This window comes from Mastigoproctus giganteus, chromosome 1 (genome assembly GCF_048544385.1).
Source record: "Mastigoproctus giganteus isolate SK-2022 chromosome 1, ASM4854438v1, whole genome shotgun sequence".
NCBI classification, from domain to species: Eukaryota; Metazoa; Arthropoda; class Arachnida; order Uropygi; family Thelyphonidae; genus Mastigoproctus; species Mastigoproctus giganteus.
This window is the reverse complement of record NC_143575.1, coordinates 233049230-233058052: the sequence shown is the minus strand read 5'-3', so window position 1 is coordinate 233058052 and position 8823 is coordinate 233049230.

Genomic DNA, 8823 nt, shown 5'->3' with positions numbered 1-8823 from the left:
TTAAGCCGCTCTTGGTAAGAGGATTCCTTCATTCTCCTCACCAATCTTGTTGCCCTTCGCTGTGCACGCTCAAGCAAATCTACATCCTTCGAAAAATGGGGCTCCCAGACCTGTACGCAGTTCTCAAAGCGTGACCTGACCATAACTTTATACAAAGGGATAATCACCTCCTTTTCCCCGCTAGTAAAATTCCTTTATACCATTGAGAAAATCCCATGACCTGCTCTTGCAGCCTGTATGCACTGTCAGAAAATTTCATATCTGACTGAACAATTACTCCCAGGTCCTTTTCATTTTCTACCACCGTAAGTGTAGTACCTCACAGTTGGTACGTTTCTCTAGGGTTACTTCTACCCATATGCAGTACTTTGCATTTTTCAATGTTAAACTTCAGTTGCTACTTCTCAGCCCATCTGCCTATATTTTCTAGATCCTGTTGCAGTAGCACACTGCCATTACTGTGATTAACATCCCTGCCAACCTTTGTATCATCTGCAAACTTCGACACTAAACCTGATTTGATACTAGAGAGCTATTACGTGCTCGATAATTCCTATATTCTATTATATTATGAATCAACAGGGCTTACCTTTATTTTTTGATATAGGAAGCTTCTTTTCCAACTCTCCTTGTCCAACTCGCTAATAATTCATGGGGAAGGCGATATCAATTTTGCAAAACTTTGTCATAAAGTTAGATTTTGGGGGTCTAAACAGGCTAATAATTGGGTAAGGGGTAGGGGTTGGGGGTTATTCTCTACATTCCTTAAGTTGGACTAGAACTTTTCGGGGCATCATGTTCACAGGAAGAGAGTTACTCACAATTCTGAGTAACTCTCTCAGAATTGTGAGTAACTCTCTACCTGTGAACATGATGCCCCGAAAAGTTCTAGTCCAACTTAAGGAGAGTTACTCACAATTCTGAGTAACTCTCTCAGAATTGTGAGTAACTCTCTTCCTGTGAACATGATGCCCCGAAAAGTTCTAGTCCAACTTAAGGAATGTAGAGAATAACCCCCCAACCCCTACCCCACCCCTTACCCAATTATTAGCCTGTTTAGACCCCCAAAATCTAACTTTATGACAATGTTTTGCAAAATTGATATCGCCTTCCCCATGAATTATTAGCGAGTTGGACAAGGAGAGTTGGAAAAGAAGCTTCCTATATCAAAAAAATAAAGGTAAGCCCTGTTGATTCATAAACTAAACCTGATATATCTTCATCACTATCATTGATAAATATACAAAACAACAGTGGGCCCAACACAGAGGCGCCTCCGTAGCCAGGTGGGAAGGAGCAGCAGTGCGTAGCACACGCTTCTTGATTAGACCAGGGTTCGAGCCCGTCACCACCAAATACGGAGGATGCGGAAAAAGTCAGGGAATGACTACCGCATATCCCGGAGCAATATGCCCTTAGTTGCTAATGTTCCAAAAAAAAAACAACAAAAAACAGAAAAAAAAAGAAAAACCAAACGCCAAACCCTGTGGGACTCCACTAATAACATTAGTCCACGAAGAGCGGTATCCATTAATTACTACCCTCCTTTGTCTTCTCCCACTCAACCACCCTGTTGTTTTGTATATTTATCAATGATATTGATGAAGGTGAATCAGGCGTAATATCCAAGTTTGCAGATGATTAGTATTAGTAACGGCCGTATGGTGCAAGAAAGCCTATGGCTTATGCTGCACCAGCCAAAAAAAAAAAAAAAAAAAAAAAATCCGAGCAAAACAATGATAAAAACAAAAATTGAATAAATAAATAATAATAATAATTAATAAATAAATAAAAATAATAAAATGAAATTAAAAATTAAATAAAAAGGAAATTAATCCTATCATCCTATGCGCTTCCCTTACCCGAAAGTACTATCCAGATGACCTTTGAATTTGCCCAAACTGTCGGCCTCTACCACCCATGAAGGCAACTTATTCCAGTAATTTATAACTCGCTGGCTAAAATAAAACTTCCTGCAGTCCAATCTAAACATTTCCCCGCGTAACTTGAATTTATGTCCCCTAGTTCTAGCATCATTTATAATCTTGAAAATTTTGTCCTCATTCATTTTACTGATGCCTCTCAGAGCCTTAAACACCTCAATCAAATCTCCTCTAAGGTGTCTAGTTTCCAAACTCTGCAACCCACATATTCGAAGTCTTTCTTCATAAGGACGCCCTTTTGCCGATCTCACCAGGCGAGTTACCCTTCTTTGCACCCTTTCAAGAAGCTCGATGTCTTTCTTTAGGTGCGGTCTCCATACTTGAACACAGTATTCCAAGTGTGGTCTAACATAGGCCTTATATAATGGGATTATCACGTCCCTATCTCTACTTGCAAAAGTTCGATAGATCATCGATAGGACACCATGGGCCTTCCTTGCAACCTGTTTACAATGCTCAGAGAATTTCATGTCTGACCGTATCGTAACACCCAAGTCCCTTTCCTCCAGTACTGGGTTTAGTTGAACTCCACCAAGTGAATAAGTTATTTTGGGATTACTGTTTCCCAGGTTTAATACCTTACAATTTGTTGGATTAAAGCACAGCTGCCATTTTTCTGACCATTCTTGAAGTCTATCTAGGTCTCTCTGAAGAAGCTCAGCTTGACAGTGATCATTAACTACTCTACCAATTTTAACATCATCTGCAAATTTAGACATCACGCCCTCTATCCCTTCATCAATGTCGTTTATGAAAATTAAAAACAACAGTGGTCCTAATACTGATCCTTGGGGAACCCCACTTCTTACATCAACCCAATCTGAGGAATAGCCATTTATCACAACCCTCTGCCTCCTGCCCTGAAGCCATCCTTCTATCCATCTAAGGATTTTCCCAGTGATTCCAACCTGTTCCAGCTTATAAAGCAACCGCTCATGTGGGACTGAGTCAAAAGCTTTGCTGAAATCTAAATAAACAATGTCGAAATTATTCCCTAAATCCAGCTCGTGAGTGACCCTTTCGAAATAGCGAACCAGATTTGTTAAACATGATTTTCCCTTGACAAAACCATGCTGAGTATCCTTGAGAATTTCAATTCGATCCAAATGATCCTGAATTCCACCCTTGATCAATGCCTCCATGATTTTCCCTACTACTGAAGTCAGACTGACAGGTCGATAATTTCCCACTTCACTTTTAGAGCCACCCTTATGTATGGGAGATACATTTGCACTTTTCCAATCCAAGGGAATCTCCCCAGAGTCTAGTGATGCTCGCATAACCAGCCTCAGTGGTTCAATGCACTCGCTTGCCGCCTCTCTCAAGATTATAGGGTATATTCCATCAACTCCAGGAGCCTTACTAGTCTGTAGGCTTGAAAGTTTTTTCATTAAATAATCTTGCGAAATTTCAATATCATTAATTACATATTTTTTAACTTCGCTCCCACAATTTCCCATTGCCACAAAAGGCTTTTCATTTGTAAATATCGATGCAAAATAACTGTTGAGTTCATCTGCAACGGCAGCTGGTGTATTTATTACTATCCCCTTTCCCTTACGTAAAGGTCCGATCTGGTTTGTCCTGCTCTTCTTGGCATTTATATATGTGAAGAATTCTTTATCCCCCCTCTTTGCTCTGTTTGCTAGTGATTTCTCATAAACTGCCTTTGCCTGTCGAACCTTTTCTGTGGCTCTATTACACATCACCTTGTAGCTGTTATAGGCTTCAGTACTTTTTATTGCTCTGTAACGTTTCCATGCCACCTTTTTCTGCTCAAGTAATGTGGCAACTTCACTATTCATCCAACTTGGAACCCTTCTCGTGGAGTATTTTTTTAATGGTATATACGCATTCAAGGCATCTGTGATTAATGTTTTAAAAGCGTACCACAGTTCAATTGTATTCATTCTCTGCGCGATATCTACCCAGTTAATAGAGGCCATGTAGTACCTTAAGGCATCGTAATTTCCTTTTCTGAAATTAAAACCCATTCCTTTGCCTTTTACTTCTGCTACCTCTCTCGTCATCATCCACCGTAGAACTCCGTGATCACTTCCTGCTACTGGTTCCTCTACTGTCAGCCCTGTTATGTCATCTGATTCATGTGTGATGATGAGGTCTAGGATATTCTTTTCTCTAGTACTTTCCCTGACATGTTGATACAAATAACAGTCATCTAGTTGATTTAAAAATTTTGTTCCCCATGTCGAGTTTCCTTCCCATTTACTCCAATCAATTAGAGGCAAATTGAAATCATCCATAATAAGGCATTGACGCTTACTTGCCCATTCCATTTGCATGTAGAGGCTTTTGTCATAGTCTTCACAATCACCTGGTCTGTAGATTACGCCTACTCGCATTGTACCTTTGTTTCCAACTATCTCACACCATACAGACTCTATACTAGCATGTGAAATGTCTTAATCTGGGAAAGCTATCGTCGCACTCAGGCTGCTTCTGATAAGAAGCATTACCCCACCACCCCTTCTATCTACTCTATCCTTCCTAAATACATTATACAAGCCGTACTGAAACTCATCATCCCCAATTTCCGGGTGGCACCACGTCTCCGTAAGCCCTATTATGTCCGCGTTACTTGTTTTAACCAGCAGTTCGAATTCGCTCATTTTATTGACGACACTTCTAACGTTACTGTATAAACAATTAAGATTTACTGTTCTTGTATATTTAACAACCCTAACACAACCCTTGAAGTTTTTTAGGCCCTCTTCCCTGATATTAGCTACCCGCTCACGTGAAACGTCTTTGCCCCCAGAACATCTAGATAATACGTCCAGTTGGGGTAACAGATAAGAACTCTTAAGGTATGTGCAAGAGTTACATTGACCAATATTATCAGATAAACGCGTGTCAGTATTACCCACATCCCCCCTAACTAGCAGTTTCCCTGAGCCTTTAAGGTATCCTCAATAATACTGGCAAAAACTTTTGCACCACCTTTGTTTAAGTGTATCCCGTCTCTACAAAACAAATTCCTTCTACCTACAAGTGTGGGCCATGCTGATAGAAATTTACCCCCTAAAGCCTTGCAGATTCCTTCAAGTCTTGAGTTAATCCACAAGGCTCTTAACATATAATCCCTCCTATCGTGTCTGGGCAGAATTGCAGACACATAGACATTATGGATATTATTATACATAGACATTATGGATATACATAGACATTATGATACAAATGTTGGCAGGTTGTTAATGACAGTGTGCTACTGCAACAGTATCTAAAAAATTTGGGCGGATGGGCTGAGAAGTGGCAACTGAAATTTAACATTGACAAATGAAAAGTACTACATATGGGTAGAAGTAACCCCAACGAAACGTACCAACTGTGTTACTACCCTTACGGTGGTAGAAATTGAAAAAGACCTGGGAGTAATTGTTCAGTCAGATATGAAATTTTCTGAGCAGTGCAGCCAGACTGCCAAAGTAGGTCATGGAGTGTTGTCAATGATATACAAGAATTTTGCTAATAGGAAAAAGGAGGTGATTATGTCTTTGTATAAGGTCAGGCCACTCCTTGAGTACTGCGTACAGGTCTGGAAGCTTCATTTCAGGAAGAATGTAGGGTTGCTTGATCGAATACAGAGAAGAGCAATAAGATGGTGAGGGCAACGAACGGATCCACTTACCAAGAAAGGCTTGGGTTCTGCGAATTTCAGCGTCTGGAGACTAGGCATCTGCGAGGTGATCTGCTTGAGGTGTATAATTTGGCCTTGAATGGGTTGATACAAAATACTCATTCAGTTTGTCAGCTATCTGAGCAGGATCATCAACAGTCGAGCCATCAATATCAAGTGGACCAATCTGATTCATCCCCTTCCTTCTAGAGTGTACATAAGTAAAGAAGTCTTTGTTGTTTTTCTTTGCATCAGCCTTCGCTTGCCTAACCTCTTTTGTGGCTTGATTACAGACTAGCTTATATCTACCATAGACTTCTGTGTCACAGGTTAATTTATATGTGTCCCATGCATTTTTCTTCTATGCCACGATCCTCATTAGTTCATCTGATATCCATTTAGGTCTAAATATTGAACCGTATTTCTTAGTTAGTATGAAAAGCCTAGTAGCTTCCAAGATTATTTCCTTGAAGGCTTCCCATTTAGAATTCCCTGTTTTTAACATCATCAGTTGATCCCACAGTATAGAATTTAAAAACTGCGAGACCACTGTAGCCACCGTTACGAAAGCAGAAACCCTTCCCTTTACCCTTGATGGGAGTTATATCTTTAAGTAAATCCCACTTCAGTACACTGTAATCACTGTGACCTAGTGGATCCTTTACCTGCAAATTCTTAATGCATGAATAATCACTGCTGATAATAAGATCAGGAGTATTACACCCTATGGTTGCCCCTCGAACATGTTGCTGTAGAAAACAATCCTTCAATAAATCCACAAGTCTTGCTAGTGCGCGAGTGACCAAACCACAAGTTCCGGTCAATATCTGGAAAGTTAAAATCCTTATTACAAGACATTCTGATTTACTGGCCCACTCTATTTCTCTGCACAATTGTTCGTTGTACTCATAAGAGTCATTAGGCCTATACACTCTTTCTCTCATTTGTCCTTTCCCGGTGTTTATGTCACACCAAACTGACTCAACATTGCACTGTCCACCCATGTCAACTGGATGCACTTCCTTAGATTTTGTTTCTTTACCTCATAACCCCTTCTCCCCGTCTATCCTTTCTGAATGCATTGTACTCCCCAAATTCCAATTCTGCATCCCTTATATCTGAGTGGCACCAAGTCTGTGATATCCCAACAATATCCGCCTTGGATGTTTTAACCAGCACTTCAAATTCAAATTCATCAAATTTGAATACTCCTATCATTCAAATTCATCAAATTTATTTACTAAACTCCTAGCATTGGTGTAAATGCAAGTATACATGCCCCTGTTCCTACTCTTAGTTACCCTAACACAGTCCATGTATTTACTTGTTCCATGATGACTCCCAGCAGTTCTTGAAATCCCCAGCAACTTGCTCTCTAGGCTGCTGCTCATTCCAATAGAAGCAGTGCAAGAATCACTTTCACCTCTGGCAGCAGCTACCGTTAATCTATTAGTTCGTGTATCCCCTCAAATTACAGTGTCCATTTTATTTCGCAAGCTCCTAACGTTCTGATACATTACACTTACGGTGTCAGAGCGGTGAACTTAAATTAAATTTTTGGACCTCGAAAGAGGAAGTACCACAAGAGGTCGTGGGTGTCTCATTGTGATCACTGTTGGGATCGGCCAGCATAGCTTGTCTTGCTTGCTCGGAGAATTTGGGCTATGGGGTAAAAAGGGGCTGTTGTCTACTGCGATGGTAGAACCGACTGTCTTGTTTTGTGTATGGCATAGGGGCGCGACCAATGTAGAGCCTGGATCCTGAGTCAACTTCCATTTAATCGAGTGTCCGATGCCTGCCCCGCGATGTTTCTCCTTCTGACGCTGCTGCTTGGTCGGACAATAACACCGATCGGCCAGGAAGAGGAGTTACGGATAGCTTCGACGGACGTTGCTTCACAGGATAACTTGAATGAAGCGTAATTATTGCTTTTGGTAGGTAGCTTAGTGACTTCCGTTAGCTACTTGTTCAGGAATTGTTAGGGGATGCAGCCTCGAAATGAAAAAATTCTTAGATGTTCTGTTGCGATGTGGCGTCATGGCTCTGAGCCTAGAAGAATTTGACGTGCCTGTTACACATGCATTTTTCATTCGTGCATCTGGTTCGTGTGACTGACCTTTGGTGGTGGAGTGTTGTGAGTTGAGTGTAGCTGAGATCTAGCCACAATCCCTGCCCATGTTGTTCTGATGGCCTTTTAATTAGGACGAATTTCAGCGCCGTGAGTTAGCGGTTCTGTATGATGGCTGATGTCATTTCTTGGTGCAATTCTCGTGTGTACCGATGGCATAATTTCTGGACTTTCTTCACGACTGCATGAATTGACTGATGAGTCTTGCACGTGTATAGGTTGTGAGGCACTCGTGATGGCTGTGCTGGCTGGTTGGTTGGGACATGAAATGCTCACTCGGTGGAATTTTTACCTTTTCATTTGACGTGACAGTTGAGGACCGCATTGCAGGTATATTATTGCCTTTGCATGGGAATGCGATATTTTCTCTGTGTAGTGATCGATTTCTGCAGCTCTTCCACAGCACTGTGAGTCAGGAATTAAATGACTTATGCTGCTTTTTACATCGTCACGAATTTTGCTAGAGAAGAGCTCGTAACACTTATCGTAGAATTTATCAAACTCCCACTGTACACGTTTTAGTAGCACAGCCTGGAAGTTACTCAGCATTGGCAACAGGAACTCATCAGTTATATGAGGTTGGGTGGAACAAACAGGAGGGTTTTTATTTTGCAGTCCTATTGAATACTGCCTATTCGTCTCCGCTGTGACTTCCGCATCAGGGTACATGCTGACACTCTTTGCCTTCGGAATCGACGCGGCGGCCTCGGGTGCGTGTGTCCATTCAGACTGTGAGGCAGTGCTGATGTGAGAGGTAGGATTGAGATCGTGCTGTGTTCCGATGGTGCGCTTGGTTGTAGGGATCTCTTTAGCGTTACTGGTTTCACTGGGAGTATCCTCAGAGTCAATTAGTCCGAGGAACGGAATGGCACTTTCAGTATCAGTTGTCGATGTAGCTGGCTGTGTGCCCTCCGGTTTCTGAGCTCGATTCACGTCTTGAAGCATCAAACCGGGTTTCTCTAGTGGTGAGATTTCAGATTCCCTTTGGGGATACCCCCCGGCAGTGAGCACAAACGTAACGCTCTTTAGCTTACTTTGACATATTAAAGATTTGTGACCGTCCAGAGCAGTTTCCGTATGAGGAGCGGCCGCAGTCACTATTGCATATTAGTATA